Source organism: Pseudonaja textilis, chromosome 1 (genome assembly GCF_049901715.1).
Source record: "Pseudonaja textilis isolate UNSWEBS1 chromosome 1, rPseTex1.2, whole genome shotgun sequence".
NCBI lineage: Eukaryota > Metazoa > Chordata > Lepidosauria > Squamata > Elapidae > Pseudonaja > Pseudonaja textilis.
The window spans coordinates 159,890,832-159,897,388 of NC_141990.1; the positions used below are offsets into that span (position 1 = coordinate 159,890,832).

Sequence of the window (6,557 nt, forward strand, 5' to 3'; positions counted from 1 at the left end):
TCAGGCCCAGGTGATTTGTATTCATCAAGATCTGACAGGTGTTCTCTTACTATTTTTTTTTTTGCTTATTTTAACTTTTATTTCTAGTCTGTCTTTTACAGTTATGTTTTTGGTTGGGCTATAGTTTCTTTTTGTGTGAAGACTGATGCAAAGAATGAGTTAAGCATCTCTGCTTTCTTTCTGTTGCCTGTTACTTCCTTACCGTTTTCTCTCTTTTGTGGAACAGCTGTTTCCTTTATTTTTTTCTTGTTGTTTATATGTTGGAAGAAACTTTTTTTTTAATTACTTTTGACTTTTGTTGCAAACCTTTGTTTATTCTGAGCCTTTGCTTTCCTGAGTTCATTTTTGCAGATTCTGGTGATCTGCTGATATTCTGCCTTAGTTGTGTGTCCCTCTTTCCACATTTTGTACTTGTCCTTTACATCTTTCAATTTGTCAGACAGATCTTTGTGGAACCATGCTGGTTTCTTATTGGATTTCTTGCTTTTCTTTCTCAGTGGTATTGTGCTGGTCTGGGCTTTTATGACTATACTTTTCAGAGTTTCCCAAGTTTCTTGAGTTAGTGCATGTGCATGCTGTATGTGTGCTTGGGAGAGGGAGACCCCATCTCCAATATTGATGTGTTTGTGTGTATAACATTGCCCTGATTTTTTTTCAGTTAATTTTTTTTAATGTTGGTAGAAGTTACCTAATAGTCAAAATATCCTGTTTCTTTCCACTCTGAAGACACAATATGGGGAAAGGATTTGGCTACATAATTTCAGCCTTGCCTTTAGTTTAAAATTCAGAGGACCTTTGAAGAAGGAGGAGCTCGCACTCAATCATGTGCTACATAAGAAACATCTGGACATCATAGAGAGATGACCACTGGGTGATATCTGGCTACATCTGCTTGGGAGAGTCCTGTAACCTCTGGTATCTTGGAAAGGTGCTATGTGGCACAGAGGTCTTAGCTCAAAACAAAAGAGGGTTGAGACAGTTCCCATTTTGGCTTCCTCTCCCTCTCTCCCTCCCAAGCGCACTCCAATTCCTAACAAATGCAGCTGGAAGGCTTCCAGACGATCAGCATATTACTGGTATTCCAGTGCCACTGGAGAGGTAGCCTTAGAGCCCATCCCATGCCGATTAGACAGTCCAAGTTGTGCTTGAAGATCAAAATTTAAGAGCCACCCACCCACCCCAGCCCCGGTAGTGGACACCTCCCTGCCAGCCCTGCCACTACGCCTTTCAATACTCCATTTTAAATTAACAGTAGTGAGTTCTGTGCGGTCATGTACTTACATTCCTTTTGTTGGCTTCAGAACAGGGCGCATAGTGCTAAAGCACGTGAGCAAGGGCCAAGCAGGCTAATGGTGACTGATTCCCCTCCCCCCACCATCCCATCTCAGGAATTGCCCCAAATTTACTGCAAATCCTGACAGAAATAAAGACATTGTAACACTGGTCGATCTGAAAAGATAATGCTGGGACACCACAGCTTCTGTAATTAGACATTGGTTTATTATGTTTTTTGTCAAATGAGGCCTTTTATAGAAGAGAGTGAGGAAAGCATCATTTTCCAGAGGTTCTATTTTATTTGAAAGCCTGTATTGAGGCTTTAGTTGGTCCTGAAAAAAAAGAAAGAAATTCAGAGCATCAAATGTAGGTCAGGCCTTTGGGGGAAGGGAAGTAGTGAGGGCAGTTGTGGCATAACTGGGAAACAACAGCCGCTTCACCCAGACATGCCAGGCAGTCTTGTAACATTGCTCACTGTCATTTCTGCAACCTCCTGGGATTTCATATTCAGACCTGCTATCAAGTCTATTCCAAAAACAGATCAGCCTTCTTCCATTATGCAGTCAGCACTGAGGTTGCAACTCCTAGTAGAAGTACCGGTATGTATCACAACTGCAAAACAAAGCTCTTAGACAAAAGAACCATCCCAGAAAACATCCTCCTTGCCAATAACCTTCAGTTTCTTTTCTGTAGAAGGATACACTCATCAGCTAGAGCAGAAATGCTCAACATACGAAAAGCAAAATAAAAATGAAGATGCATTGGGAAAAAGCATGACTGAAGGATGGGTCAGACAGAGGATGGAACAGGAAATGTTTTTTTTTTCTCTGTACAATTCCAAAGCATTTATCTAGTCTCTCTGCCTTTAAAACAAGCTGTGTTCATCTGCTTTATAAAACAGCTGATAGGGATGGTTCTGCTTTTGCATGTACAAGGAACAATACACACTCAAATACGGCTGTTTTGGCTCGTATGTATTGTCTTTATATGTTCTCCATTGTATATGAGCTATGTTTTTAAGAAAATCAATTGACATGTTTATGAAAATTCCTGTTTTACTTGAAATAAGGATTATCAAAATAGATATAAGAATTTTTATTAATCAGATTTATATAGCCACCAATCCTCATAAAAGCGACTCTGAATGATGTAACAAGGGTTTTTATTTTCCCGTTCATGCAACAGGAGGCTAATGCTAGATGTAAACACAATAGAAAAGTCAATAATCGGGTGTTATAACCTTGTTATGATTGCAAATATTCAAGCTGTGTTTTGCAATCCAACTACGCAGATTCCAGCCTTTGATATAAGCCACGGTGTAATAACAATCTCAAAAGCCTGCCAGAATTTATCTCTGACCCTCTTATATTAGCAAATCAAGGCAAAGTCACATAGAGTTTCTTAAGCATCCTCTCAGCAGACTAGCCACCAATAAGGTTATCAAGGAAGAGAGTAGAGGTTTATGTGTACAAACCATCACAAAAAAAGTAAAAGGCAACAGGGTGGAAAATACTGCAAGACATGTAGACTTGCTGTTTTCAGGACAAGAAACCCCCCTGCCTTTTCTATCCTGTGGGGATACTTTTACATACAGCATATGAAACTGATAAGATATAAATTAGTTGTGTGTTGTCTGTTTCTTGCATATTGTCAGGGGCTCAATCTTTGATCATTCTTTTTACCTGACTACCTATCACTAATCTCAGCCATCTGAATGCTTTGGGGAAAGCCACGTATACATTATTAGGGTCTCTCAACTACTGATAGTCACCTCTGCCCTTTAAAAACAGCTCATGTTTTTATAAGTATGTTTTTGAAAATCAGCAGGATTCACTTCTGACAAAACATCAGTAGAATTGGGCTGTCTGACACTAAACTACAGTTTTGAAAATTTCTGGCTGAAACCTTTCCTGAAACCACATAGTGTGGCTTTAGGTAGCAGCTATTTCTTAGCTTCCTGTTTACAATCTTGTTGCAGTTATTGCAATTAACATGTATTTGAAATATACTCTGGTAAGCAGTGATTATTAGGGTTTGTAACTTTTGGAAAAATCAGGACTCAGTTATATCAAACTTTAGTTTTCCCTTTTCTGTGTTTGTTTGGAGATGGACACAACTATCTCCATTAAGGCATGAAGTGGGTGGTATATAGTGGATGGTAAGGAACTGTTTTCTCTGGAATAGGCTCACATCAAGATTTTTATATATTTTTTCCTCTCCAGTCATGCAGTCTTCTAGTCATACGAACTGTTGAAGATCACTGGATATACACACAGAGAGAATAACAGAGTTGGAGGAAACCTTGAAGATCTTCTAATCTAAACCCCTGGCTCAAGCAGAAGACCCTTTATCATTACAGACAAGTGGCTGTCCAGTCTCTTCTTAAAAACCTCCTGTGATGGAGTACACATACTTTCTGGAGGCAAGCTGTACCTAGTTAATTGTTTTCACTGTTATGAAATTTCTCCTTAGCTCTGGGTTGCTTCTCTCCTTGATAGGTTTTCATCCATTGTTTCTTATCTTGCCTTCTGGTGCTTTGGGAAATAGATTGATCCCATATTCTTTGTGGTAGTCCCTCAAATATTGAAACACTGCTATCATATCACTCTTAGTCCTTCTTTTCACTAGACTAGGCATACCCAATACTTGCAACTATTATTCATAAGTTTTAGCCTCCTAATCAACTTTGTTGCTCTTCTCTGGATTCTTTCCAGACTCTCAACATCTTTTTATAATATGGTGAGCAAAATTGGATGCAGTATTCAAAATGTGGTCTTACTAAGGCTTTATAAAGTGGTACTAATACATCAGGTGACCTTGATTCTATGCCTTTGTTAATGCAGCCTAGGATTGCATTGAGTTTTTGGGTTGTAGCCATACGTTGCTGGCACTCATTTATGTGATTGTCCACTAGGACTCCATGATCCCTCTCACGGTTAATGCTATTGAGCTACATTTCACCTAATCTGTACTTACACATTTGATTTTTCTTGCTCTCAGTGTAAAACCTTACTTTTTTCTACATTGAATTTAATTTTGTTAGATGGGGCCTTATACATTTATGGAACACACATACACATAAAGGAACCACCAGTCAAGAAATATATCACAAAGTAGCACTTGATAGAATAGCCATGAAGGCCTGGAAAAGCCATTCTAATCTCTTACTGTGTTTATACCTACAAAGATCAGAAGTGTACAAGCCATGGCATTCCCTGTGACACTCTATGAAAGCAAAAGTTGGACTTTGAAGAAGCAGACTAGAAAGAATAGTGATAATTTCCATTTTTGGCATTGAAATTCCTGAGAATGCGTAGACAGCCAAGAAAACAAACAAAGGGATCAATGAAGAAAATCAATGCAGAGATGTCACCCAAGGCACAAATGATCAGGTTCAAATTATCTACTTCAGACACCTTATGCAAAGGCAATTCTCTGGAGAAGGCTCTGATGCTGGGAAAGGGAAGGAAAGAGAAGGATCAGCAGTAAAGCAATTGCGTTCAGTTCCACTATTGATGGGTGCACCACTGGAAGATTGGAAAGACCAGATTTGGGATAGATTGTCATGGAGAAAATATATCAGAGTTGACACAGCGTGGCATACAATCAATATAAGACACTTGGTTAGGGAAGGTTGACCTCTGTGTCAACTCTGAAGCTGACCTGACCGAATCTGTACTATAAAATGTCAACCCCAAGCAGAGATTGATGCAAGAACGAACAAATATAGTTTAAAAATTATTCCAGCACTCATACCTATCTGTATTTTACCTGGATGTTTCCATAACAACCATATGCAAGTCCAGCTCACAAGATGAAACACTGTCTCTTGTTAAAATTGTGGAAGCAGAGTGACACCCAGTGATATAATCAACACAGTACACAGTGAGCCAGTGTATGGCTTATCTCCATGTGCCCTTCCCTACACCTGCTGGGAGTGGGAAAATGAAAGGAGGTACCTGGAGGAGGCTTTCTTATCTCCTATGTAAAGAGATGGCCTTAACAACCAAGTGCTTAGAATAATGAAAATAAAAACATTTCAAAGTGCCAATAAAGTCTGTGGAAATGAAGAGTAAAATCACAGGTGGAAGAAATTGATGGAAACTAGCAGGAAGACCCTTTGATATGGCCTATAAGTAGGGAGAGAAAGCAGTGCCAGTGATAATAAGTAAACTTATATTGTCATTCCTTGTTCCCTATACTCAGCGGATTATTAATGAAACCTACAAAAGAAAACTGCAAAAGAAAACCTCAGACTAATTAAATGAATTAACAATGAAACTATATGAATTGAGATTTAAATCAAAATTAAACTATTAAACTCATCTTAATATTTATGATACTAACTGATGTGTCTTGTCCCCGTTAAATCATAAGGAGAGAGATTTTAGTGCTTCAAGGGAAAGAGGGGGATACTTTGCTTGGGATTGATTCAAAGGAAATCTTGCTGCAATTAAATTTGAAATCTGCGATACAAATTAGTATTGTTTCTCCATCTACATTACTGAGGAAGTAAAAAAGTAAAACACTTTTTGCAATATATGATAAAGGGACCCGTGTCTGTCTATTTTTGTTTGGGCGTGTATGTATATTTGCTTTAACCATGGTTTTGGTTTGATGAACGAGGTAATTCCATGCTTTTGACTTCGGGAAAATGCCTCCATTGACACAGTGAAACAGGACATTCTGAGGACATGTTGGAACGGTCACAATAGCAGTTAAGAACCTCAAAAATCTCCATAAAGGTTAAGCTGAATTGAAGTTTTCAGGCAAAGAATAAGCAAAGCAATTGGCATGATAGATAGATGATCGATGATAGATAGATAGATAGATAGATAGATAGATAGATAGATAGATAGATAGATAGATAAAAAAGAGTCTGCCTTCCTTCTTTAGGCTTCTTTACTATGCACACAATGTAATATAGAACTTTGCTTCCTTAGAACAGTTGACTCCCATTCAGGTAATATTGTTAATTTAAGGGATGGAGGTGGTATTCAGCAGGTTCTGACCAGTTCTGGAGAACTGGTAGCGGAAATTTTGAGTAGTTCAGAAAACTGGCAAATGCCACCTCTGACTGAAGATTTTACAGTGTCCTTCCCCTGCCATACCCACCAAACCACACCCACAGAACTGGTAGTAAAAAAAAAAATTGAATCCCACCACTGGAACAATTCCTCTGTCTCTAAATTTTATTGCTGATATCACCAAAGATTTCAGGGGTGTCCAAGGGCACAGGTTGAGCAGGCAGTCTTTACATGTGTAATCAAGGATGCATAGAA

General features: G+C 38.7%; 1 long non-coding RNA gene across 1 annotated transcript; it reads left to right on the forward strand.

The window, feature by feature from the left end:
- Positions 1–1,709: 1,709 nt before the first annotated feature.
- LOC148127892 (uncharacterized) lies at positions 1,710–5,817 on the forward strand. Its single transcript, XR_015741187.1, has 2 exons — positions 1,710–1,874; positions 3,498–5,817. It is a non-coding gene; the product is annotated as an uncharacterized LOC148127892 (long non-coding RNA).
- Positions 5,818–6,557: the final 740 nt, after the last annotated feature.